Source organism: Acomys minous, assembly GCF_964271855.1.
Source record: "Acomys minous genome assembly, chromosome: 14".
NCBI lineage: Eukaryota > Metazoa > Chordata > Mammalia > Rodentia > Muridae > Acomys > Acomys minous.
In genome coordinates, this window is record NC_140496.1 from 50,333,845 (window position 1) to 50,361,637 (window position 27,793).

The 27,793-nt window shown below is 43.3% G+C and overlaps 1 protein-coding gene and 1 long non-coding RNA gene across 5 annotated transcripts in view; one reads left to right on the forward strand and one right to left on the reverse strand.

The window, feature by feature from the left end:
• The window catches only part of NR3C2 (nuclear receptor subfamily 3 group C member 2), a 302,223-nt gene that overhangs the window by 214,807 nt on the left and 59,623 nt on the right, over window positions 1–27,793 (reverse strand). The window lies entirely within an intron of this gene.
• Window positions 22,191–25,241, forward strand: LOC311582819. Its single transcript, XR_014774252.1, has 3 exons — window positions 22,191–22,401; window positions 22,902–23,106; window positions 25,122–25,241. It is a non-coding gene; the product is annotated as an uncharacterized lncRNA (long non-coding RNA).

Sequence of the window (27,793 nt, forward strand, 5' to 3'; positions counted from 1 at the left end):
TCCCCCACATATTTACATTTCTCTCCCTTCCTTCCTTCCTCTCTCCCTCCCTCCCACCCTCCCTTCCTTTTCTTCAAGACAAGTCTTCTCTGTGTAGCCCTGTCTTTCCTGGAACTCTTTCTGTAGACCAGGCTGGCCTTGAACTCACAGAGAGAGATCCATTGGCCTCTGCCTCCTGAGTGCTGGGCTTACAAGAGTGCATCACCACTGCCAGGTTCACACTTACACGTCTAGCTGCTAATTCTGTATGAAAATTCTAGGCCTTTATATTCCCATTTTCCAAATGACTTAAGGATCAGTTAGGCTTTCCGTTTCTTCTAAAGTTCACACTCATCTCCTTATTGGTGCCAACTTCATTACTAAAAGAAACCTCAGTTAAATGCTAGTTCTTTACTGAGAAAGACACAAAGATCCCCCCTATTTTCTTAACGCTCACAATATACCTTATTATTCATATTAGACTCACAGGGACCTGTGTGGTGCAAGTCTCCCAAAAGCTATGTACCATCTGTGCTCCAGGGTTCAAACGGGAGCAAGGCCAAGGAAGTTTAGGTAACTCTGCGAAAGCAATGGCGGCCAGATATGAATTCTGACAGATTCTATGGCAAGGACCCACCCAGTTAAACCTGCTGGATGGTTCTCTCGCGAATTATAACCCGTTAGCTGTGAAAAGGTTTCATTTTACTTATTTATTTGAACGGCTTTTCTCTTCTTGCTCTTCGTGTGACACATGATCGCCTCTCGGCTAGCTCTGCCGACCCAGGAAGAACTCAGCATTGGAAACCTTCATGAAGGGCTGATCAGAACGTAAACTGAAAACGACTGGGCCATGGGGCTGCTAGTCCCTAAGGTTAAGCTCCTACTATCTAGCGGCTACTTTAGTGTTAATATCAGTAGGAAAAAAATTAATGCACCTCTCAGCACCTATACACCGCCTTTTGTCTTCATAAAACTCACGAAATATTAGCTAATTAATCCTAATGAGAGCCTCCAGTATCTGTCAGGTCAAATTCATCCTCAGCAGGCATTTGTGAGCAGACAAGCTGTGTTTTCCTAATTGATGAAGCCTCTGGCTCACGCTCACTGTGAATCATCGCTTTAGATTCCCAAGGTCCATCCAAAGTCCTGGCAGAAGAGCAGCCTGAGCACTAGCTTCTTGTAGCCCAGGGCTTGCGAGCTTTCCCCTTGCTGCCCTGCTGCCCTCCGATTTTGTAACGTCTCTGAAAACAGGGCCCTTTTTAATGATAAGTGGGAAAAATCCAACACACCAACACACACTCTTTTTTATCCATGTTAATGTTATATTTTTCCTTTTTTTCTAACTTCTGCAGACAAAAACTGTTATTTTTAAAACCTTAACATTTAGGTAAGCATTAAACACTCACATGGAACATGCACTGTTATTTTCCTATTTGACTTTATATTAAAAGTTCACACATAGCCAGGTGTGGTGGCACATACATGTTTAATTCCAGGCAGTCAGAAGGCTAGCCAGAGTTCCAAGTCTGAGGGCAGCCTGGGCCACACAGTGAGCGTGAGGCTATCCTAGACTATTGGGTGAGACTGCAGCTCAAATAAACAAGTCCATCTACACGACACACACAGTCTCCAAAACGGCTCAGCAGGTCTAACATTAATCTTTATTTATACTTTCTTGGCGGTGTATGCGTGAAAGGTATGACTTTCTAATATTTTAAATGTTATCTTTACAAGAAAAAAAGAAAGCAGGTGAGTTACAAGCAAAACTAAAGTGAGTACACAAAACAACTGTCCCAAACATGAGCAAAGATGGCCAGGACAATGGTGTAGGGAAATGCCCTCAGGGAACCTCACTTGTCCACACAGAACAACAGGACAATGACAGTGGGACCACAGCCCTCCTGCCACTAAACCCAGATACACTAACTGTGAACACACATATGAGACCGGGTCCAGGATGGCAGCTACAAACATGATGTAAATACAAGATTTCAAACTAATAATTCAAACCTATTTCCCCCACACCCCCATACATATCTAAAATTTCTCTGACTCCTCAGAAAAATGCCCAATCAGCCAATCAATCAATCAATCAATCAATCTTTTTATTTTAGAAAGGGAAACAATGTATATTGCTAGTGAAAATGGAGTTATTCAAAGAGAGACAGTGTTGTCTAAATGTTCTCAAGTTCATATCCCAACAAGCATGTGAGAATGAGAAGATAAAATTTCTGACTTGTCACACACAAATTACCAGTTTTGGATTGCTGAATGGTGAGTGTGAGCATCCACTCCCAGCTCCCCACCTCTGCACTCTAATCAATGTGTGTGCAAGCACCTCCTCCTGAAAAACTATCTCACTGGTCAGTGTTCCCCACTCTTAGTAAAAGAACTCTGATTTTCTTTAAAATTTTTTTTATTTAATTAATTTATTCAAATTACATCTCAATTGTTTTCCCCTCACTTGTATCATCCTGTTCCTCTCTCCCTCCTCCTGTTGCTTTCACCCTATTCCCCTTCCCTAGGTCTGTGACTGAGGGGGACCTCCTCCCCTACTATATAGCCACAGGCTACCAAGTCTTGTCTTGGTAGCCTGCTTATCCTTTCTCTGAGTGCCACCAGGTCTCCCTACCACAGGGAAGTGGTCAAATATGGGCCACCAGAGAAGAACTCTGATTTTCAAAGTAGACAATTTCTGCATATGACCATGTGACTTAATTCTAGGCAAGGAGACACAAGAGTCATCTCAAGAAAGTACGAGACAGCCACTTAAAATCTGGTGACTGCGAAAATGGAAGGTTGGAGGGACTGAGAACCCAAGGGCTCTGTACAACCAGCATGGCTGCCCTAGGCAGCTGCTGCCTAGATTCTTTTACATGAGAGAATATTTATTTCAACCACTTTTTTCTTTTCTTTCTTTCTTTTTTTTTTTTTTGCCAGTGTTGCTGCACCTAATACTAGGTGTTACAAAGTAAGGAAAAGCAAGGGTGTGTTGCTGTGGGAGCTGTTTCAAAGTATACCAGGCCGATGTTTGCTGAAAGAACAGGCAATGTCCAAGACCTGACTATGGACCAGCCCTATTCCCTGGAAATCAAAATGCTGGGGTGAGTCATCGGGCTGGTCCTAGGAAGCCTGTACAAGTAGCACTCTTTGCATCAAGCTTTGAAAAAATTGGATTGAAAATCCTGCTTTCTTTCTAATTTGTATTGTATGTATTTAATAATCAAATCAGTTTTCACTTTCCACTGAGAAGAGGGGTATAGTCAGAAAAAAGAAAAGAAAGAAATCGTGGGCTTGAAACACTGCGAAGTGCACACAAGAAAGGTGCACTTGTAAAAGCCAGAAGTGGAGAAGGACCACAACTGACCTATGAACAAAGGTCACACACGCCTTGAGGAAAAGTATGAGGAAAGCTGAAAGCATATGTGTGGAAAACAAGAGAAGGTCTGCTCGGAGAAAACAAAAGGGCACATAAAAATTAGCTTGAAACACCCTTCAAGGCTGGTGACAGAATCAGCATGAATGGGACAGCACCTACAACCAAAAACTTGGCATCGATGGGACCATGTTTTGGATGAAAAAGAGGAGTTGCTGACCTTAGGGGTAGGGCTGAGTGCAGAGACAAACCTGTGGCTGTCATTGTTGGCTTGGTACAGCCACTGGCTGAGAGTCTCAAAGCAAAGCATTATAAATGGGGAAGTTTAATCTAAAAAAAATCCTCAGGTCCTGAAGGACAGACCCCTGAGATCAAGGTGTGGCCATGGTCCCTCTTGGCCACCCAAGGGTGTCAGTGCATGCTCCTCTCCTGGCCTTGATGATACCCAGGAAGCCTGTAGCATCTTTGACTTCTGTTGCAGCACCCTTTGTGCTCATATGGCCATTTCCTGGTATGGCTAGCTCTCTCACTTTGTGTGTGTGTTTTTAATTTTTTAATTAATTTAATCAGATTATATCTCAATTATTATCCCCTTGCTTGTCTCCTTCTGTTCCTCCCTCCCTCCCTCTTACACCCTATTCCCCTCCCCTAGCTCTGTGACAGAAGGGGACCTCCTCCCCCAACATATGGTCACAGGCTATCAAGTCTCATCTTGGGGGTATCTCTCTATTTCTTCCTTTTAATCAGGCATCCATTTTACTGGATTAGGGGCCCATTATACTCCACCGTGACTTCAGCTTAAATAAGGTCACACTATGAGGCACTATTAGTGGGTTAGCAATCCACATTTGAATGGTTTATGTGATAATCCCGCCCTTGTTACAGACAGCGATTCTATTGTGGCTGCGTGAAATTGAGTGCATGCCAACAACTGCAGGGCTCGGACTGAGGATTTCAGTATCTATGAGACATGTTAATTTATAGAGTGCTGGATCTCGGAAAAAACCCATCAACCAACGTTTAACTGAATAAAAGCTTTTAGTGGTGATGACTAGAGAAAAACTGGTGGGCATTTGCATAGATAGGGCAATATCTCAGAACCGCAGGCTTGCACACAGAGAAACCACTATTCAGCCTGCCTACAACGGCAACCACTTGGCCGTCCACTGGCAGTGTCATCTCCTCCCTGGTATCTCAGTGGTTACATTGGTTTAAACTGGGAGACATTTTAAAGGAGGTCTTAGAACTATTGGAATATCCACCATTTTTTAAAAAGTGAGAACAACTATGAGAGCCTTCTCTGCTTAATGCCCAGTTATTCTTCACAGAATATTCCAGCCAGTTTTCAAATTCTATTTTAGAAAACATTTTAGTTATATCTAAAATGCCATTAAAAGCTCATCATACCTAGAAATCCCACTTCTGAGCATTTACCCCAAGGAAACAGCTTAGGTTACTGCATCGCAGTGGCGTGCATAGCAGGGCGATGGCCCTGGGTTGTCCACAGTGCTGCCTCCCATTCCCACCCCACATTCCGCTATCTTTGCAAGTCCACCAGAGGGCGCTACTGTTGGCAAGCTCAATAGCTTCATAGCCCGGCAGAGCAGGGACTTTTATACATAGAAGACATGTAGTATAAAACGTTTCACATGTTCTAGTTTGTGGATTAAGAATCATATGGGTTTTTGCTTCCCTAATGTGCTTTCTGCTGTTTAATTTTGTCATTCCTGATTTTTGCAAAACTTGTCTAATGAAGAATCTATAGCTCTGTGGTTGATTAATGGATGTACTAAAATGGGTCCACTAAAAAGTAGAAATGTTAAGAAGAAACTGTCTTCTAAAAAAAAAAAGATCCATTTTTATTTTAAATTATGTGTATATGTGCAAGTGAGTGCAGGTGCTCATGAAGGCCAGCAGAGGGCATCAGATCCTTAGGAGCGAGAGTTATAGGTGGTTACCAGGTGTGGGCACAAGAAACTGAGCAGAGCAGTAAAAGGTTTTAATCACTGAACCATCTCTCTAGCTCTAAGAAACAGTATTTTTTTCAAATACATTTTAAAAATAAGATTTACTGCTGGTTAAATTTAAACATACTTTATCTGTTTTGTTAGAGCATTTAATTTAGTATGAAAAGCTTTTGTTTTAGTATTGGTGAAATATTTGGGTTTGGCTATTGCTGTTTACAATAAATTGAAGAAAAAAAGAATATTAAAAACGATTCTTTGGATGAGCGGAAATGCACAGTGCATTTCCAAAATTTGGCCAACATTTCAGTCAAGGTCAATAAGTACTGTGGCTAACACTTCAGCTGCAACACTTTTGGTATACAAACGAGAGCTCACTTTCTGGTTTTGGTTTTGGTTTTGGTTTTGTGTTAGGGGAAAGGGAGGACTGAGAGGGCTAAGCTGCCCCTATAATTCCGGGAAAGTGGTATTGTATGGTGGCCAAGTGATTAAAAAGACAGAAACCCAAGTTTGTACCTTGGACTTCTCATTCGTTTGGCAATTTGATACAAGTTTCCTGAAGTGTACATGCTGCATTTCCCCCATCAGTGGCAGTGCAACTGTGAAGAACGGGTTAATGCCGTGCTGTGAGGATGTAGCTTTAGAGTCCACAGGGCTGGAGTGGGAACAGCTCATGTTCCTCCATGACTATCACAGAGGTCACACTCAGGAAGTGTCCCCTTCATAGTGAGAGATGTAGCGTACAAAAGTCACCCCTTGCCTTAGAAATTCCAGTGTTTCCTATAGAGCTAACTAATGACTTACTGCTTAACTGTTTAAGTGTCTAAGAAAAGTACACTTGGCTATAAGCTTGTCAGTCTTCACTGGGCTGTCCTACTCACTGCCTGACTATTGAAAAATGCAAATTAAACAATCTAGTGTCCCACAAATTAAGATACCCAGTAGCCATACAAGCAGTGTATTTCTTGTCTAAGAAATAGAAAATCTAAGAGCAAAACACGACTGACTTTTAAAAATGCTATTTTCAAGAACAATCCAAATTTTGAGAAAAATACCCCAGTAGCAATGGCAGCATCTCACTATGTATTTTGCTGGTGGGATCAACGCTTTTCTGTAATTTATCCATGACTGGTCTAATCAAATGAAAAGCAGGGACGGAAACTCACACGGTTTAAAGAGACGGCAATCCCAGCGGCCCGAAGTGAGGTGCCCTCTGAAGGAGGCAGCTGCTCAAGACAGGGAGGAATCCAATGCAGAAACAAGTGCCAGGGAGCCGTGGTCATCTTTTCTAACCTTAAGACCAGAGGCAACTTGTTTGAAGAATGAAGGGACCAGTTTAGTGAAACTAAAATCAAAGGAAGAAAACAAAGTCTGTCCCAGGGCCAACAGCAGCAGCATGGGTACCATTTTGCAATTTGTGACGTGAGTCCTCCAGATTATCTGCATTTCCACCTATCATCCCTTTTGAAGTATTTTAAATACTTAAAAATATTTTAGTCCATGTGGAATACATAATGCATATATACATACATTTATTTTAATATATCCATTTATATTTAGGAAGTAGCTAAAAACTAGAAAAAATACCCAATAGCTGTAACTAGTTATTTCCATCCCTGTCTGTTCACAATGTGGTCCAAGGCAACAGGCTGGCAAAATGGTTTCCGCGCCTTCCACCCACGCTTCTGTCACAGGATCACGTAATGGACTCACACGGAAGCCCCTGCCATTGCTCCTCGACTCGTCTGTTTTCAATCCGGTACTTCGGCCTGAGGGCTACTGCAGGGGGGCGGTGGGACGGGGTACAGGTAGTGGAAGAGTGGGGTTGGTGAAAACAGTTATGCTGGGCTAGTTTTCTGTCAACGTGACAAAAAGTCATCTGACACAGGGAGCCTTAACTGAAAAAAAAATGCCTCCGTGAGACCTGGCTATCTGGGAAACTGGAGTTGACCACTCAAGACTCCCTAATGGTGGGCACCAGAGGGTTTGCTTTAAAGTCCGAATGTGACTGTAGAAAACAAACACTTGGCTCTTTTTGTTGTTTTTGGAATGAACTGTCCACAAACGTTACTGCACTGAGCACTTAGTGGACCGTCCGGCTTTTTATACCGGTATTACCAACACAGGGGACACCGGCTAATGGAAGCAGGGGCGGCTATCGGGCCTTCCTAGCCACCCGGAAAGCAGGTCTCATGCTTCCTCCAGAGCACACAGAGGAGGCCAGCCAACACAGGACACGGGCTTTGACCTGCTGAACCCCGCTGAGCCAGCGTGGGTTAGGAAATGCTGCTGCTGCGGGTGTACCCCAGCACACACGTGAAGCTCTGTGTTCCTCGGGGTCACTATGGAGAAAGCAATACGTGTCGTGTTTCTCTGCTGTCTCAGGCTTTGCTTGCGCAGCTCTGCTAGGCACTATCCGGATCCAGAAACAACAGGGAGCTGTTCAAACCTTCACATGCGTTATTTCTAAGTGCTCGCTCAGCTAACAGACACGTTTGTTCTTTCCTTAAAACATTTTAACACCAACGGTTGAAATTTCAAGTCGATCAACTATTAGGATGAGGGAAGCCGGCCTTTCTTAATGCCACTCTAAACAACCCCAAGTTCCAGCTTTTAGCAAAGCAACGAAGATCTCCAAGCATACCAAAGAAAGCACGTGACCAACGTGAAGAGCCACCAGGAATCCACTGGCAGAAAAGGAGGAGGAGGAGGAGCCAGAGGCATTTGCAAAGAAACGGAGCCTCACAGCCAGTGAAAGGAGGAGAAAGGCGCAGGAGGACATCCATGTCGGTCCCCAATGTCACAGCTACCTCAAAGTGCCATCTAGCAAGAGGCTGAGCACTTCAAAGAGCAGAGACTCCTCCGCTGGGGCTCTGTGCACACAGAGTATGAGAGGTACCACGTGACACAGCGCACCAGCTCTACTCCACACCTGTATTTCCTATCTGACGCGGCTAGGCTTACTGATCCAATAATAAGCCCCATAGGAGCGCTAAGCCGAGCTTTCTCCGTAATCCTTCCCCACAGTTCTGAACCTGCTGTGGGAATTTTTTTTAAAGCAGCTATTAGCTGTGACTAAAACTTCTAATCCCCCGTTTTGCCTTTATTAGCACATGCAGTTATCAGACTGTCGCGCTATGGCACTGTTAGAACTACTATCTTCGACTTACACTCACCCTTTTTTAAAAACAATGCTGGGATCTTTTACAGCAACACCAATTCAGTCATTTTGTCTGTATTTTACTGGAAATTGCTTTAGCTATCAGGGGAACTGGCATCTCTTACAGAGTGTGAGAAACTTCAAAGTACCTGGAATGGATCCATTACTAAGGCAACTGCTTAGAATAGGAAACAGGCTTTCTTTAGTTTATTAAAGATAAGGGCAGATTTTCAGATTGTTCCTGGAAAGAAAAAGAAAAATAGACTCTGTTTTGAGGATTAATAGAAATAGTTGCATACAGAACGAAATTCACACAACATGGGTAATTATTAAATCTAATATCATGGCACCTTTACCCCAAACTTAGGGAAGACAACCAACTTAACTGAATGCTGAAAACCACAGGGCAACGAAAGAAAGACCCCATTGGCTCCATCAATGGTTCCTGCAGACTTCAGGCCTACATGCGAGGCCCATCACTTGTAGCTTCTGAGCCCCGCCCCCTACATCAGCTCCCTTCTTAATTCTTGTAATTTTCCCCCAAATTCAATTATTTATGCCCACTCACTTTCCATACAACTGAGAGAAAACCGCCTAAGGACAGAATTCTAATCCTTAGTGGGTTGGGCTTCAGCTCTGGCTCTCTGCATCCCATTGGTTCAAGGGCCAAGAAAAGAGGGAGGGGCTAACTCTCCTCAGTGATTACTTGGGCTTCACTGGCTGGGAGGTTCGAGTGGAGACTGCTTGCTTGCAGGACTCCTGCCTGGGCTGGCATATCTCTGCACTCCGGGGTTTATGAGGTTAATTCATTTTAACCTTCAGTGTCCAAGGTGAGGATGGACGGTATAAAGATCAAATTTCTTATCCATAGTATTTGTTCAAAATTTCCTATCTAAGCTCCCCCTACCGCCCCCCGAGCAGGGTTTCTCTGTGTAGCCTTGGCTATCCTGGACTTACTTTGTAGATCAGGTTGGCCTCAAACTCAGAGATCTACCTGCCTCTGCCTCCTCCTCGAGTGCTGGGATTACAGGCGTGCCCTACCATGCCTGCCTCCTATCTCAGCTTTAACAAGCATAATATATTACTAAAAATGAGAAATGAAATATTCACTAATAAGTTCCTTAAAGATAAATAAGAAAAATTAAAAGATTAGGTAATAGGAACCACAGTCACACACGTGAAAAAACTGTAATAAAATGTGTTTTTATTTATTATTTTATTATTTTTAAGTTTCCAACCATGTCCAATCCCTGTCAGGGACCATATGAATGTGGCCGAAGACAAAATTATAAACTTACAAAAAATAAAAAAATAATTCATAAACTTAATTAAGACAGTATAACAGCTTTTAACGATCGTTAAAGAACTTGCTTGCTTGGTAATTGACCATAAATTTTGTAGAATGAGCTGTAAAATGGCTCTGCAGGTAAGGGTACCTACCACTAAGCTGAGAGGCTCCAACTCAATCCCTGGGACTCACATGATGAAAGAGTGTGCGGATGGGTCCAGCCAATTGTCCTCTGACCCTTACACAAGGCTGGGACGTAAGTGTGCTCACGCATACACTCACTTACTTGAATAAATTTCATGAGGACTTTGTAAAATACAATACCGTGTCACAATTTGAATGGATTGGACACACCTGGTAAATATTTCCATTTAGAAGGGTTAAATTATGCATGTTCAGTGGGAAGAAGGGGTTGGCTGAGATCCGGAATTTTGAGGCTGGTCACCCTACTATTTGCTGAGCTTCTGGGATAACAGAGGAATTGAGTGGTTGACAATTCATGACACAGCTTTAAATTAATTGCAGGATGTCACTGTGGCAGCAGCTGCATCTGGAGAAAGACCAGACCAGACCTACCTTTTATCCAAAACTTCACAAAGTTCAGGTCTAAAGTTCTGATTCTCCTCGCTGCCACTGGCTTATTCCAACTCTCTTTAAATACAAATGGAAGCTGGAGGCTGGAGCATGGGCTCGCCCCGGGCAGGGCTCTGCGTTCAAGTGGCAGCATCAAAAAGAATAAACAAATAAGAAGAAAACAAACATCTATTTGCAGGTTTAAAGTTTCAGAAATATTAACAGTGGTGGGAGAATTTTGATCAAAATACTTTCCTGAAAACGGTGTCATGTGACTCTTTCTAATAAAAAGGTTTACTAATGTTACTGAAAATACTCTTAACTATTCTTTATACGGTTCAGCTGAATTGTTAGAACTCTATTTAACACAACGAAATCCTGGGATGACAAGAAACGGTGAGGTCACTAACTCATGTAATGCAAACAGCGTAGAGGCAGGTTAGCTAGCCCAAGCCAGAGCTGCAGAGTCAGATAGCAGGACGGCCTACTGTGTGCACTGCGCAGGGAGCGAGTCCCTCAACCTCTGCAATGAGTAAATGAGACAACAGACTTTAATCATTTGGCATGGTTCTTGGCAGCTCATTAGCTTCCAATAGCTGCAGCTATGTGCAGGCGCTGGCACTGGGCCCATGCAGGCAGGGTTAGAGGTCACATCTGTCCACCTCTGAAATCCGTGAGGTCTGTTGCCCAGCTCCTCTGTTTCCAGAGTGAGGTCAACACCGCTGCTACTGCTCAACACGTTTATTATTATTAAGAGGTATTTAGGACTTCTGAAAGCTAGATAGTTAATGTATAGGGCTGCAATAGCAGCCACGGTTAAGACCGGCTTCTCCTCAGGATTCGAACATGATGAGGAAAAGCTATGGACACCTATGAGTTACTTGTTGGGTTAAGTGCTGTTTCCAGGCCACACGGGTTTCCACTGACTGATGCTATACCAACGACAGAGTCAGGGCGGCTTTCAGATACACAAAAGTGAAGGCCGGAAAGACATGGTATTTTTTTTCTTTTCCTTTCTTTCTTTCTTTTTTTTTTTTTTTTTTTTTGACATGATATTTCTAATGCATTCACCAAAGAAGGCTGCCTTTTTATTTTTAATTGTTCTTTCCCAGACTTTTAAACTTTACATCCAATGGAATAATCTCAATTTGCTATGCTTTGTGCTCTTCTTTCAAAGACTGTAACTGGCTAGGTTCCAGAGAGAATATTTATCCTCAAATGCCTTCCAACCGGCCCTGCCAGAAGTGTAGCTCAGAAGTAATTTAAAGGTAGAAATGTGTAGCAAATGAGACCTAATGGAAAACACTGGATGCTTCATATTCGGAAGGTCACTCACTTCTCCTTTAATTTTCTGGGAGAAACGGACAATGCACATCTGCCCAGGTAGCAGGACATACTGGAAATGCTAACTCAGTCTCCACATGACTTTTCTTATTTGTGGTACACGACAACTGACAATGGTGAATATTTGAATATATGTGTACACACACACATGCACAGACACCCGCACACATGGCTGGGCTTTTCAAAAGAAAATAAAATGTAGGATGTAGTTCAATGACCAACCAAATCAATCGGCTAAGATGGGGTGTTGAAATGAGCACAATTGGGATGATGCTTAGTTTTAACTGGACTTTTTTCTTCTTGTTGTTCTGTTTTTTTGAGACAGGATTTCTCTGTAGTTTTGGCTGTCCTGGACTCACTTTGTAGACCAGGCTGGCCTTGAACACACAGAGATTGGCCTGCCTCTGCCTTCCAAGTGCTGGGATTAAAGGTGCGTGCCACCATACCTGACATTGGACTTTTTCTTAAGTAAGACTTCTGAGATAACTTGAATAATAAATACTTTGTTCAAAATAAGAAATAGCCAGGTACAGAACTTCTTATTATCAAGGATCACGCAAAATCCGGGCCATCCAAAGGTCATTACTGTATGGGTAAGGATTAATGTAACCCTTGGACCACAACCCTCGCCACCTCATGGATTTATTCAATGTTTTCAAATGCACAGGAAATGATGACTAAAGGCCAGGGACCTGGCTACAGACTACATACACAGCAAAGCAGGATGGAACCACGTCTCTCTTCCCAGAGCTGAGAATCCAGCCGGGAAGACAAAACACAATGACGCACCACCATCACTGAACTTTGGGATGACAGTGTGGAGAGGGATGGAGGCCAAAGCCAGTGAGACATTTCTCTACCAATCGTCAGAGGGGCATGAACTTAGCCACGCAAGAGGGCAAAGCACGATGCTCCAGGCAGGGAAACGTGTGAGCACCTCAAAGGAAAGCCAGAGCAGCTGAAATGGAAGAGAGAAAGGTGAAGCCTATGAAAGAAGGCAGAGAAGCCACCTCGAAGGATACAAGGAGACACTGGTGGCGTTCATCCTGTGGGTAATGGCAACTATTGGAAAAGTCGTAAGCTATGAGATTATTAGAACCAGGCAGGAATACAGACAGCAACATTTCCTGGGAAGAGGAAGGCAGGACGACCAGCTGGAAGGAACAAGTGAGAAGGGATGCCGACGTGGCTTTCTGAACCGGCAATAGTGGTGGCCAGTGTCCCAAGCCAAGGGCTACATGGTTGGCACACGTGGTTTTGTGGGTGTGGCAGAACTCAGCGTCAAAGGGTGGATTCTATAGTGTACAACGTGGCAGATGACGATGCCTTCAAAGGCTGGGAAGCCCTGGAGGCACATGGTCTAGTTTTGGATGGGCCAAGACTGAATCGTCTCTCATGCAACTGGAGAATGCATTCAAAGTCTGGAAAGTTACAAGCCAAAGATGGGATTTGGTAATTTTTTTTGAGCATTAAGAGCTATAGAACTCAACACGACAGCCATGGTGCAGTTGACTGGGATATGGCTCATTCAAAGTGGGTTGTGCTAAATCTCAGGGCTGGAGAGATAGGTCAGTGATACGAACAGTGGTGCGTTGGCAGAGGACCCAATTTCAGTTCCTAGGATTTACAGCAGGAGGCTCACAAAAGCCTGTAACTCCAGTTACAGGGGTCTGATCCCTCTTCTGGCCTCCACAGCCCATGTGGTGCATGCGTAAACAAGAAGACACACACACACACTTAAACAAAAATAAACTTCTTAAGATTTAATGCTGAGTTTCAAAGATGCCATAAAAATGGAATATCAGCTGTTTACTGAGTTGAAGCTGACGGTATTCCCAAATGACATTTTGATAGACCAAACAGAGTCCACGGAGAACACTCGCTTCTGTTCATTAGTTAACTTTATAATGCAGCTCCTATAAAATGCACCGCCGTACGGTAAGCTTACCTCGCGCCTCACACTGCATCTATGTAGGCAATAGTGACACGGAGAGTGACAGAAATATGCGTGTAGAAGAGGGAAGAGCAGCAGCTGAGTTTGGTCTCTGACAGAACTGCAGGGTCAGCGATGCATTAGGTGTGATGGGGTTCTGGAAACGTCATGGAGGAGGGCGGCAGATCGTGGGTTGGGGACATGTGGTGCATCACTACGAAAGCAACATCCGGGTAGAGAGGGCAACAGCCTCAAACTCTGATGGGAAGTCAAGTAACAAAAAGACAGCAAAGGATTCGAAGCTGGAGCACAGAAGAAAAATAAGTGGTCCCCGCCCCTAAATTACCGAATGGTACATTACTGTGATGGAATATTCTTACCGGTTTGCTATATCAAATTACAAATCGCCAAATTGTTACTTCACTGACTCCAACTTAAAAATTTCCCTCACATTTATTTATATATGTATGCATGTAGTGTGTGTGTGTGTGTGTGTGTGTGTGTGTGTGTGTGTGTGTGTGAGAGAGAGAGAGAGAGAGAGAGAGAGAGAGAGAGAGAGAGAGAGAGAGAGAGAGAGAGTGAGTTCATGTGTAGAGGCCAGAAGACATCATGAAGGAATTGGTTCTGGAGCTTGAACACAGGCCATCAGGAGTGGAGGCAATTCCTGCACCTGCTGAGCCAGCTGGGCGGCTCACTATCCATCTGAGATCACAGCTTTTCACTTTATTCTTGCCCCCCTCCCCCCGCCTCTCACCACTACCCACACAATAGCCCCTCAATGTGGCAGGCGTTCCCTGGTAGACGCCATGGCTGAACCCCAAAGACCAGCTTGGCTCCTTCACAACACGTTTGTGTATGACTTCTATTGGGTCATGACGGCTTTTTTGCCCTCATAAAGTTGCTGATTTAGAAAACCTCCCATGTTTTCAAAAATTCTAAAACTATCTGCGCTGTTAATTGTCCCATAACTTTCAATCCATCATCAATAAAATCAGTGTGCCCCCACGACTGACTATGTTAGCACACGCACTGTGAAGCAGACATGTGCCTGTTGCTTGGCTACTGAAGTCCCGGAAGCTTCCTCAACCAGTGGTTACTAGATGCCACCTGCGTGTTCGGTGAGGGTACAACAGAGAGTGCCGAGGTCCTTCCCCTCTCTGAGCAGAGGCCACCATTTGTGTTCCACAGTCACAAACACTGCTGCCCTTTAGCAGCAGTGGCAGCTTACAAGACCTACAACTGCCAATCGCTGCCTCACTAATGGCTCCGACACCAAGCATTTCCTCTGCTAGTCAGAGCAAACTCCTGATGTGCGTCCTGAGCAGGAACAATTTTACACATGGGGCGGGATGGGGGGTGGGTGGGAAGGCAACCAAACAGCAGGATAGCCTGAGCTACACAGACTCCCAAGAGCCTTCATCAGGATTATACGTTCTCTGAGCACCGACGCACAGCACCTCTCCTTTACGTTCTTCCCAGCCCGGATAAATTACCCCATGTGATTCATGTCCAGCGTACTGGCATTTTTTCCCCAAGAAAAATACTAGGAGTGTAGTGGCCCTCAGAAAATATTAAACGCATGAAAGTAAATTTCCTCAATGCTGGAAGTGTATGTAAGCACATACCCAAACTTTCCTTTCTAAAAAAATAAAAAAATCAAAGATAAACCTCATATTATCAGCCTTCTTGGCTGGTCTGAAATAAACGTAACGAGATCTTTCGGAGTCACCATGCTGAATCCTCACTCTTGTGCTGAGCAGTGAGTGCATACTCCATCATAGAGCTAATGAGGTTAAAGCTGGCTTAGCTGCCTGGATAGCAGGCCGCCGTCTGATTGCTGTGCGAAGGGCTGTGTCTACTTGTAAAGATACTAACATCCCAGGCCGATCGTGGTGGCGCATGCCTTTAATTCCGGCACTTGGGAGGCAGAGGCAGGCGGATTGCTGTGAATTCGAGGCCAGCCTGGTCTACAAAGCGAGTCTAGGGTAGCCAGGGCTACACAGGGAAACCCTGTCTCAGAAAACCAAAACAACAACAACAAACAAAAACAAAATAGCAACAACAAAACAAAACAACAACAACAAGATTCTAACATCCCTTCCCACCGCTTTCTCTCATGACCAATTTGGTGTTTGTAACATACAATCACCCGAGGAAGCTGACATGTGTTTACTAATCTTCTCAAGCGGCGCATTTTCTTATGTCTATTTTATAACTCAGGGAAGACCGTATTCTTCTCTCTGACCTTTCAACCACTTACACACTTTAAGGCTAACGTCAATATTATTCTACTTTTTGCTGCAAAGTGTTATTAGCAAGCACAGAAAAATACATCTAGAAAGAAAGTAGATTCACTATGCATGGACTACATGAATTTACACATGTGTTTCATAGAAGTGGAAACAACTTTGAAAGGTCCAGGGCCTCTGCCGTCACCTGAGACTGGCGCGGATGGAGACTGTGTCCCTTCTCGGTGCTGAGGACCCCAATACACATTGTACAAAACAAGCCTCCACCTTTCTGGTTACCAGGGACTTTCTGGAAGTATCCCGCTCCTCTGGCTACCGATCCTTTCACCTGCTTCCCTTCGCACCTTCGGCTCGCGTCCTCTTCTCTCCCCTACACTGCGCCTGAGGTGAGGCGCCTGCGCATAGACTTGCTGGTGACGTAGCCCATAGCCCGTTGTAAGTGCTATCAAAGTCAGCTAGAGGAGTGGCTTTGAAGAACTGCAAAAGTGTCCTTGGAGAAGGAAGGGTTTATGATTCTCACCCCATGAGGAGGGCTCCACAGAATGGGATCACAAATGCCTACAAAAGATACCCCATTGTCTGAGACCGAAGCGAAGCGTCTTATGAGAACCATCTCCTTCCTACGCAGACTGCGCTGCTGGGGAAAACATTTCATAATGACCACTTTCCTTAGTGTTTATAACACATTTAATTTTTTTGTTGTTGATTTTAACGTATGATAAGCAATTTCCTTGTTAATTTCATGACTTCCGTTTCCCACTAGACAATTTTTCATTATTTGCTGAATTTTGTTGATTCCCCAGAAAAGTGTAAAAGAAAAGGCTTATGGCCTAAGCTGTTGCTATCAAATCACACTGCAGGCTACTGCTCCCGAGGCGATGTTAGGAGGGAAAACTTTTGAAGGAAGAATAAGAGATAAACATAAAAACGAGGAAATATGTGAACAAGGGTCCTATTATACAAGTTGCAAAATAAACTGAACAACCCCCAAATTACAATACACTTTGTCTTCCTGAAACATGGGCGCTGCCTCATAAATAAAAGCAAGACACACTTACTTGCTGCTTAAATGTGAATTTGCATTGCCCCAGATGTCTTCTTCTGATCTCCTCTAGCGGCAGGCAAGCAAGCAAGGACCCCATTTTACACCTGGGAATTTCGAGGCGCAGAGACTAGATTGCCCTAGTCAAGGCCCCCAGAGACAAGATACAGAAAAGGTCTGCTGGACTCTACAGTTAGTTCCTGTGCCCGCTGACCTTAGAAGTCACTGTGACCTTGGCTTCCTGCTGATGAAAGCTGCAATCTCATAGAAATGGCGGGTATGGAGACTGGGATTAACGAGTGCTGTTCTTGATTGCCACGCGCGCGCCAGTAGAACAGGCCAACCACACATGCGCCGCTTTTCAGAATATTGGCACTAACACCCGGATGGGAAGAGTCCCAAGACATAAAGGTATCTCCAACAAGACAAGCTGCTTTGCTGTGAATTTCTTAAGTCAGTTTCCCATTTACACTCTAGTTTAGGCCACGCCCCTTTCTCGGGGTGGCTTCCTTCCGGTGGTGCTTTGAACAGTCCCTATAAAGGAAATGTATATACTGCAAACGCATGCCGACCCTCCCGTTTCCGAAAGCCTCCAACCCAATCGTCTTCAAGCACCTTCCCGCTGCACTCTCTCTTTAGCATGGAGAGGCAGGGCTTAGTGGCCTGTCACAGCTGGGAGCTCAGGGGTCGGAAACGAGTTTTATGACTTGAATGAATGTTTATGGAGATATTAAGTTAACAGCCTCCCACTCAGCACAAGCAGCTATCTATCAAGCTATTGTTCTCCAAGCCTTGCTTCTCTTACCTTGAGATAAAGAAGCCGTTGTGCACATCTCTGAATGCCCAAGTAGCTGTAGTCTAGATGGGGTTCAGCTGTCCTGATGGTTTCCAAAATTCTACACCTTCAAGCAGCCCCCCTACCCCCACCTCAGTGTTCAAAAGTGTACATATGCAAGCCAATCATTTATTTCAATCTTACCTTTGTGCTCTGGTCTATAAGCTGACAGGCATTTCTACATCTCTGTCTCCTTCATGGGGAGGAACATTTATTACTTCACCTGTCCTTAGAGGCCCTGGGGACTTCTTTAATCTGTGGAAGGCCAGTGGGAAGACCCCACCCAGAAGCTGCTGTCCCCACAGCTTCAAAGAAATGACCCTGGTGAGCTTGGCCCATGCCTAAACTGGAGGGTGAGGCAGTGACCTCTTGCTCTCTTTCCAAACCCAGGACTGTGAGCAGGTGATCATCAAATGCACGTTGAGCAAATAGGATGCATAGACTGAGCGTTAATCTCGGCTTCCTCCTCCATAAAAGTGGGATGCTCACCTATCTAAAGGGAGGCCTTCATTTATCACAGATGACAGGACTGTCATTGGAGGCATGCCCAGAACCCAGCCTCCTACCATAAAGACACATAGTACCATCATTCCAGGTGCTAAAAGGTGGACCAATGTGTGCTACAAAAATGAAAGAATTTTAAACCCTCACTCTTAAATAACCAATACAATACAGGCGCTTCTGGCTTCTGGTCTTGCTAAGGGAGGGAACCTAAGAAGCCAGATCTCCTTCTTTATAGACTTCCTTGAATAGCCAGGTTCTTTTTCCTGAGCCATCACTATTTTATCCATGTTGTGGCAAAGAAACATTTAAATAGGCTGTCCAGGCTCTCTTTCTCAGTTCTCAGGAGTGATATTGAGAGGTGCCAGCCTGTGGGAAGGAGTGCCCACAGTGCTATCCTGAGAGGTCACTAGGAGTGTTTGTTTCCCCTTTTCTGGGTTAATTAAAAAACCACAACCCTCCACGCAGCAATGGCAATATAGACTTCATCGCGCCCCCATGATGCCTGGCACGTCTGAGAGCCTACTGACCCAAAGGGTTATGGATGGCTCAGTGAGTCACCATGGGTTGTTATCCTGATGGAAGTAACCCAGCATCACATTTCATGATGCCACTAGCATCAGCAGCGCCGAGGAAATGCATGATGTCACTGTCCCTTCAGCCTGTCCTCTCCTGATCCTATTCTTGAAGTCAACCACACTCAAGATTAAATAGCAACAGCCTCCCTCCACGGTAAAACCCCAAAGAAAGACAACCATACTGTTTTCACATGTGTGTGTGTAAAAAATGTCCACACATGTAGCTGTGCATGTAGAGGCCAGAGCCCAGCATTTGGTTCTTCCTAAATCACACTATTTATTTATTTATTTATTTATTTGAGACAGTCTTTCATTGAACCTGGAGCTCACAGGTTCAGCTATATCAGCTGGCCTCCAAGTTCAAGGGATCCTTCAGACGCTACCATACTGGAACCTCAGACACACATTTCATGGCACATTTTTTTACACGGGGGCTAAATATCCCAACACCTCATCTTGCAGAGCTAGCATTTTACCAAGCTAACAGGGAACTACATTTTTTTTTAAAAAAATTTGTTTTTTTAAATATACAAATCATATTTTAAAAACAAGTCTTGGAAATGTGAGATATCCATATTCCTTTGGCTTGTTTAAATACAGATAGAAAGAATTGGAACACCAAAGTCACAAAGCAAAGCGCTAAAAAATTCTCCTGTCATGTGATTTCTAAAATGTAAAGCAGCTAACAAGTAACTTGCTAAACTACATGAGCTACACAGTTTGAGAACAAATGAATAAACGTTAGGGCTTGAGAGGACAGAGCTGACCTTCACATTTTATAACTGCCCAAAAGGTTCGTACAGACACAAAAGGCAAAAACACAAAGCAGCCATGGAAGGGTAAAATATTAGTTCTTGCAGAACTAAAGGGATCTTATTTTTATGCACAACTGAGAAGAGATATATCTCAGAATATTCTAGGTTACACTGAATACAGAAAACATATTTTAGGATTTATTTACAACTTATTAAAAAGTGTACACTTGTAATAAAAACCACACAGCTATATGTAATTCTACAACCTCAAAATATAATGAGCAACTGAAGTAACAATATGTTTTAGTTAATATAATTCATTTCTATTTTAAAGAATTGTGGCTATGTTAAAACATATGCTGAACTCAGTTTGTCAAAATTACATTTAAAACTTGTCTAACGATAGCAGGGCTTTTACATGCAGCCCAAGCTGGTTATATACACACACACTATCCATATATGTAGATATAGACATGTGTATATTTTATGAAATATATAACAGGATAAAACATTTGTGTTATGTAATAAATGCAAGCAGTTACAAAAAAACCAACATGTACAAAGTTCAGCCACTTTTATTTTTTAAAACAGTCATAGGTACAGAAAGATGGAAGCAAAATCTGCAGATTCCAAATTTCAAGTTATTTACAATGTGGAAATGAATTTTAGGACACAGGCATATTGTTCCTTTGATTATATTTCCAAATATAAATACCATGGCTGACACTGAAAACTAAGCAATACCCTATAGGTGAGCCATATCAGAGGATCTTATGTCTCCCTTCATGCTGACCTGGCACATTATATTAAAGCTTTACTGTTTTATTCACCAACCCATGTACTGTAAATAAGGAGCCACATCTTAGTGATGTGTCTTTGCATACCAAAAGAGTTCTACATGATGGGATCTTTGTTTAAAAGATAGGTACTCCATTAGCATCCCTTGAAAGGAGCATTAAATAAGAGCTGGAAGTGGGCCTCAGCGGCAGAACACGTGACTAGCATGTATGAAGCCGTCTTAATTGGGTTGCTATTACTGTGATGAAACACCATGACCAAAGCAACTTGGGAACAACAGCCACAGCACTGTTCATATATAAGTCAGGATAGGAGGAGCCAGGAGCAGTGGTGCACACCTGGGAGGTAGAGGCTCATGGATATCTGTGAATTCAAGGCCAGCCAAGTCTACAAAGTGGGTCTAGGACAGCCAAGTCTACACAGAGAAACCCTGTCTTGAAAAACAAAAACAAAAACAAAACTATTCTCCAAAACAAACAAACAAACAAACAAACAAACGCCAGGGCAGGAACTCAAACATCAGCAGGAGCTGATGCTGAGGCCATAGAGGGGTGCTGTTTACTGGCTTGCTCCTCCTCCTTTGCTCAACCGGCTTTCTTATAGATCCCAGGACTACCAGCCCAGGGATGGCACCACGCACAGTGGATGGGAGGTGGGTCATCCCCCGTCAATCACTAGTTAAGAAAATGTGCCACAGGCTTGATTGCAGCATAACCTTGGAGGCATTTTCTTTACCTAGGCTCCTTCTTCTCAAATAACTCTAGCTTATGTCAAACGGACACAAAGCTGGCCAGAAGCCCTCAGTTTAATGTCCTACACAAGACATTTACAGAGGTTGGACATTTATTATATGAATCGCACAGGTCTTAAGATATCAACCATCCATACATGTGAACGAATTACTTTCAACTTGAATAACATTGTAAATAGCCACTCGTCTTACAAGGGGAATTGCTGGGTATGGGGAAAGAGAAAGGTATTTTCTAAGAACCGCATATAGATTCTAGCATTCTGTAGAAAAATGGCTGACAAGGCTATTTTTCTAAATATTCTAAAAGACTAAGACCCTGACTCCAGAGCAAGTCAAGGACAATAGACACTTATGAGGAAACACAAAGTGTTTTCACTGCCATTGGTGGGCAACGTTTCTCCAGACACAAATTTCGTTTAATTATTTTTATGATAAATCAAAAAATCCTTCACTTCTAGTTCTGAATGATCATGACTCACCTTAACTTAGAATATTTTCATTTTAGAGGTATTAAATTAAATACTTATGTCACAGCTGGCAAGGCTGAACAGAAAGCCTTACCCTATGGATTAGCAATGGAATTAGGAAGATGGTCTGATGGTTTTATGACAAGTCTGGGCTATTGTTTTACCCCTGTCACATGACTAATGCCGCTAAACTCTTTTCAGTGAAAGGAAGATTCCAGTGTCCACTGGAGTCAAGCAAAATTACCCGCTGCTCTAACACACGGCTTCTCAGAGCAAGTCCACATACCAGGGGAAAATAACGTGTTGGTGGAACCAGCAGCCATAGTGAAAATTGGCACAAATCTCCACTGTTTTGGAAAAGATTGCTTCACTACTTGTAAGCCCTGCCTCTATACTAAGATAGTGTGTGTGTGTGTGTGTGTGTGTGTGTGTGTGTGTGTTTGTGTGTGCATGTGGCAGCTAGAAGATAATCATTGGTTCTTCCTTTTGGGGGTTGGTCTGGTTGCTGCCCAAATGAGCAGACTCATGTACCCCAAGATGGTTGTTGCCTTGTCTGAAAACTTATTCCTGTTTGACCAATAAAAGGCCAGCACACCAGGGCAGGGCAGATGGGACAGGCATGGCTAAGGTTCACTGGCTTGTGGAGCAGAGAGGTTCTTGGGAAGGGAAGCAGTCAGATACCAGAAGAGGATCTTGGGAAGGAGAGGGGAAAGAGAGGAAAGAAGGAAGGAGGCCAGGAGTGAGGTGGAGTAAGAAGCACATGGCTGGCATGGATGGAGGATTTGGTCTAGATGAAGGATATTAGCAAGTATTTGGGATTATGGATGGGAGGTAGCCCCAGAGAAATTACTAGAAGCAGATGGCATGGTATTGGGGCAGGGAGGTATGGGAGGTAGTTTAGAGGATTAATATCTGCCAAGCCCCAGGTGAAGCAAGGCTGTTTTAAGATATATAAGGTGTCTGTGTTTTTATTGATAGTGGGCTAGAAAAATACCGCCATAATAATTATACCCTAATAATAAACATTTATTGGGCTATATTTTTAAATTAATCACACCAATTTCCCTTAGGCAGTACCCACCTTTAAAATTTTATATCTATCTATCTATCTATCTATCTATCTATCTATCTATCTATCTATCTATCTATCTATCTGAGACAGGCTCCCATACTGGCCTGGAACACATCAACTAGGGCAGAGTGCTGTCCAGGAAGCCCCAGGGACCCTCCCTTGCATCCTGAAGTCTTTTTCCTGTCCATCCCTTCTGCCCTAATGCCTTCCCTTGTGTCCTTGGATTCTTTTGCAAGTCCATGACTATTTAACTGTCATCCAACTGTAACGCTGCGGGGGAAGCTTTCCCGAGTCTCACTGGCTGTGCCACCTCTGTACTCCTGGACACCTGAGGACAATGACAACATACCTGTCACCCTGCACATTCAGCACATGGTGCCTTCCTCTCCCAGGGCAAGGGAAGGGCCGTGTGCTCAGTTTTCCCTAGCACATCACTGGCAGGTCAGTGCTCTGGAACTGAGAGGCAGCGTGGATGGCACTGGGCACTAGGAGGACATTGGCAAACTGCTTCCTACCAGCCCCAAACAGAGCTGAGACAACACTCAGCATGGAGGGGTTTCTTGTTGGAAATCTTTAAAAAAAAAAGTAGAGTTTTGGTTTTGGAAGTCATATCCTGGCCCAGCTACCTGATCTTGGACAAATTCTTTAACCTTTCGAGCCCTTCATTTCCTTGTTTCCAGAATGGAAACAGGGCTAGGGTCTACCACACTGGCTTCTTGAGGATACGTTGAACCATGTGCATGTTTATGGTCAAGTACTGACTTGATCATCTTGGTACTGACCATGGTCCACAGCATTTGAGTCTTGAATAAGAAAATCACACATTTATCACACACAAACTTTGGTGCATAACAGACACGTAACATGCTTAGGACATGAAAAGGAACAGATTAAAAAATTATTTTATTTCATATATAAAACAGAGGAAGCCATTGTAACAGGTATGAGCTCTGTAAATTTGAGAAAATTCGTTCACTGTCCTAAAAAGTAATTTGATGGACTCACCATACTCATGAAAACTGAAATCATCTGTGGGTGTACCTACGAGTTTCTTAATCTGCTTAAACTGTGTGTGAGTGTCTATACATATACATACCATAATTTCAAAAGATAATTTTATGGGTATACCAACAGTAGTTTCTCATTTAATCTTACACCATAGTGCAGGGCATTCAGGAAAAGAGAGAGGAAAGGCAGTTTTGGGTAGTTCCACCCACAAGTGTGGTACATACAATGGCAAACGCACTGCAGTAGACATGCTGCATGTTTAGAATGAAGCTATCTTCCATAAATCCAAACCCGCTAATGAGATGCTTGGGACCCATATATAACTATGACATTTCATAATTAAAAAGATTGTTTCTTCAAGTAGCCTTATGTATATGGCACACATCCCAAGGACAGATTGATTTACAAAATCTTGTCCCCATAGCTTATGTGTGTGTGTATGTACAAATAGTCTTGTTACCAAAACAAAGTTTCACTTTCCAACAATTCTCTAATGCAAGAAACCCTACATTATTTCTAACCTAGCATGTCTGGAGGGAAAATGCCAAAGAAAATCCGGTTGTCTGTGATTGAGAGGCCCTTCCCACATAGGCTTAGATGTTCAAAGAAAAGCACACAGAAGCAAGGCTGGATGTGTATATATATGTATGTGTGTGGTGAGGTGTTTTTGAAGTAGCAGGCCATAGTATTACAGGTTCTGCATATAAATGGTTTGGGCTCCGGGTGAAACTCTTAAAATGCTCTCTAGTGTACTTTGTATGTTTACAGTAAAAACATGCACTCTTAGATGCTCTAAAATCTTTAATCCTATAGTAGGTGTGTGTGTGTGTGTGTGTGTGTGTGTGTGTGTCCCAAGGCTAGTCTGAAACATGCAGAGGCAAACTCTAAACACTTTGGGGGGAAAATGAACTTTTTTCTTTTCTTTTAATATAAACTCTTAATAATGGTTCTGAAATCTTCATTTGTAGACCTTTAATTTAAAATCTGAATCCTTTCATTTCTACATTAAAAGCATCACTATAATTGGAGGCAAGCCCATTTATTCTACCGAAAAATGGGTTTAATATCTTAATTCTCCTCCCCTTCCTCTGTAGAGCATTTAATCCTTTATCTAGCGTATGTGTCAGAACACTGTTAACCTGAAACTAGACCATAAGCATCTGTAACACAGACATCTGTTTCCTAAGATTGTAGGCATCTTCTCAGGAGAAGCTGGGCAGCCCACTGGTCTTTGTGACGATAAATTCCAGGAAGCCACCACCAAATGTCTTTCTTTTATTTAATATTAACCATTTCTGTGAAATTACTACATCTTTATTATGTTGATTTTTTTCTGTTTTACAATTCTCACGAGACTAGCATAGCTGTCCTTCTTTTACTTAATATTAACCATTTCTGTGAAATTACTACATCTTTATTATATTGGGTTTTTTTTTTCGGTTTTACAGTTCTCACGAGACTAGCATAGCTGTCCTCTGAGAGCAGCAGATCAAAGCAGATGCTGAGACTCACAACTAAACACTAGGTGGATGGCAGGAAGCCTTGTGGAAGAGTGGGAGGAAGGGCCCGAAGGGAACAGGAGCTCCATATGAAGACCAACAGGGGCAGCTAACCGGGGCCCTGGGGAACTTACAGAGACTAAAACACCAACCAAGGACCATGTGTGGACTGGACCTAGGCCCCCACACATATGTACCCGATGGGCAGCTTGGTCTTCATGTGGGTCCCCTAGTAAGGGAGCAGGGGATGTCTCTGACAAGGATTTTTTTGTATGCTTTTCCATCACTTTCCCCTGGCGGGACGGCCTTGCCAGGCCACCTTGGTAGAGGATGTGCTCAGTCCTGATGCAGCACCTTGATGTGTGGAATGGGGAAGGTAAGGGTGGCTCCCCTTTTCTGAGGGGTAGGGGGGGAATATGGGAAAGATGGGGAGAGGGTGGCATTGGGAGAGGAGGAAGGGACTATGATGGAGACAGAAAGTGAATGAATAAATTAATTAGAAGACAATTCCCATGATGATTGCTTTTCAAGTATAATTTAATTATGATCATAAACTTAATTCTGATTTATGATGAAAACACTGGGCTACAGGAGATGGATCTTTGGGTAAAGTGTCTGTCACACAAGTGCGAGGAACTCAAGAACCCACTTAAAGCTGAACATGATAGTGTAGATCTGTAATTCCAGGATGCTCTGAGAAAATCCCCATGACATCCTCTCCCTTTCTCTACCTGGCAGATATATTGAAGGAAAAATAGCACTCTGCTTCAGTCGGCCTACCCATGATGTCATTGCTTACCTGCCATGGGGGTGTGACCCTTCCCAGGGCCATATCAAAGAACAGACCCTCCACGAGGCCTCTTACACCTCCCACCTCCTTCTCCTTCTCCTTCTCCTTCTCCTTCTCCTTCTCCTTCTCCTTCTTCTTCTTCTTCTTCTTCTTCTTCTTCTTCTTCTTCTTCTTCTTCTTCTTCTTCTTCTTCTTCTTCTCTCTCTCTCTCTCTCTCTCTCTCTCTCTCTCTCTCTCTCTCTCTCCCTCCCTCTTCTTTCTCTCTGGTGGTACCCCTTTCCCCACCTTTTTTTTCCTCCCTCCCCCATGCTCATTTAATAAACTCCTCTACTACATAAAATCTGCTGCCTGGTACCTTACTGTACCTTATACCTTGTTACCTTGTGCCTTGTATCTTGCTGCCTTGACCTTTAATCATAACACTATGGTTGTTTATAATCTGAATAACTTTCTTAGGGTAGACTCTATGGTTCTTGTGTCCCCCAGAGAAGGTAGGATTTAGTGCCTGTAGTTAACATGGCAGCATCCACTCAGGTCCCACTTAGGATCTGTGCCATCTCTAAAACAAAGGGATTCTAATGATCTCTTGCTCTATCACCTCAACTAAGCAGACACTTCATAGAAAATTATACAGTAAGCAAATGAATAACAAATTTTATACGTGCCTAAATAAATTAGTTATCACGGTATCTTTTCTTGCTCTGATGAGCTTGGAAGTCCCCCCCCCCCCGCACTGTCCCCCTTCCCAGAAAAGAATATATGGTGGAATCAACAGGAATCAGAAAAGAAAAGTCAGAATCAGTCCCTTCCTTTTTCTTTTGCTTGGCATCCCTAACTTCTCTGAGCAACATGGAAGCCTTGTCACATATCTACACACAGTATTACTGATAATTTAGAGGCTTAGCCAAATCCTCAGTTTAACATTTGATAAGCCTTGTAAGGATGGTGATGTTGTATGGACTGCCCTGAAATAATTCACCAGAGGCTGGGGACAGGTGAGAATTAGGGCCAGGGACATCAGGAGGGTGGGTGTAAATAAAGCCCCGGAGTGACGTGTCATTGGGCAGGCCCAGTTGCCTTGCTCATCTCTAAGCAAGAAGAACGGAATGCTACAGGTTCTTGTGGCCGAGAAGGACCTGGATTTGTTAAGATAGTCTGTTCAAACATGCAGAAAGCTTAGTTGAAGCATTTAGTAAAACCTTGGTGGCACAAAGGCATTTTTCATCTCCTTTTACTTTACACCTCAATATTGTTTTGCCTCTTTAACCTGAAGCATAGTAAAGAGCAATTTAGGAAAATTAAAATTAATTATTTAATCAACACAATTTATGTACATAGGCATGCATATACATAAGGATATTATACACGTGTCCTTTGCCTTACAAAACAGTCTATATTTTCTTCTTTAAACCAAAACCCAAAAACACATATTGGCTGAATCTGGATGAGCACAACACAGCCCAAGGTCCACGTTCTTTGACTGCCAGAAGCAGCCACATACCGTGAGCATCGTAGCAGGCTCACTGGCATCCCACTCTGCTCTCTGTGTTCACAGCTCTTACTGCAAAGCAATGACCTGATAGGAAAGACAAGCCATGCCAAACCATCCCGAAACTGTGTGATATTAGGAGTATATATCCCATGGTAATGTACCTATTTTCTGCTAAAGAAACTCTAAAGATTCCGCAAGCATAGACATATTAAAGAGATTAATCATTTCTGTTTAGATTTATTTAGAATGTGCTTAGGTTATAAACAGAATCAAGCTTTCAAATCACTGAAACATAAGTGTGTGTGTGTGTGTGTGTGTGTGAGAGAGAGAGAGAGAGAG